At 33.5% G+C, this 782-nt stretch overlaps 1 pseudogene; it reads left to right on the plus strand.

Annotated features, from left to right (window-relative positions):
- Positions 1–296: 296 nt before the first annotated feature.
- Positions 297–414, plus strand: LOC111737519 (annotated as a pseudogene).
- Positions 415–782: the final 368 nt, after the last annotated feature.

Raw genomic sequence — 782 nt, forward strand, 5'->3', positions numbered from 1 at the left:
AGGAAAGAAAAAGACAAGGTTCTGCAAAGGATCTTTGAATTTGTTTTAACACCTTATTCTTTCATTAGTAAGTGAGATGAGTAAAACCTTTGAGAGGTGTTCATTTTTATAATTAATTACAGTCATTTTACCTTACCTTTTTTATTTTACTTAACCATTTTACCAAGTCATACATTTCTACCTCTTAGATATAAGATTGGAAACATTAAAAGAAAAATATATAAAGTTTATTAACAGGAAGTAAACTACATTTGGGTAACATCATATTTATGAAATACAAAAAAAGCAAAGACCTAGTCTACGGCCATGTGCCCTGAACAAGCCTGATTCCGTCTGATCTCGGAAGCTAAGCAGGGTCGGGCCTGGTTAGTACTTGGATGGGAGACCACCTAGGAAGACCAGGTGTTGTAGGCATAAAAAATTAAAAAATAATAATAAGGAATTATAAGTTGACAAGGTCCTTGCAATCTGTGAGGTCAACCAAGGCTTGCCTCACCTAAAAATAATAATAATAATAATAAAGCAAAGACTCAAAATGGTGTGAAGTGAAGAAGTCACTGTTAAGGCCATGTACAACATTGCTACAAACTGCTAATGTTGGAAATTTAATGAAAAATATAGAGAAGAAAGATTGGACATTTCTGAGTTAGAAAGACATGTGTTCAGATTGCAATAACTAAATTAATTTAGACCAAAGCATTTAGTCCGTCATGAACAGACCAGAGATAAGAGATTGAAAATGCCTCTGGTAAGGATTCTGTTCATTTGCACCTACCAAATTT

This window comes from Pteropus vampyrus, unplaced genomic scaffold (assembly GCF_000151845.1).
Source record: "Pteropus vampyrus isolate Shadow unplaced genomic scaffold, Pvam_2.0 Scaffold27, whole genome shotgun sequence".
In the NCBI taxonomy this organism is placed as follows: domain Eukaryota; kingdom Metazoa; phylum Chordata; class Mammalia; order Chiroptera; family Pteropodidae; genus Pteropus; species Pteropus vampyrus.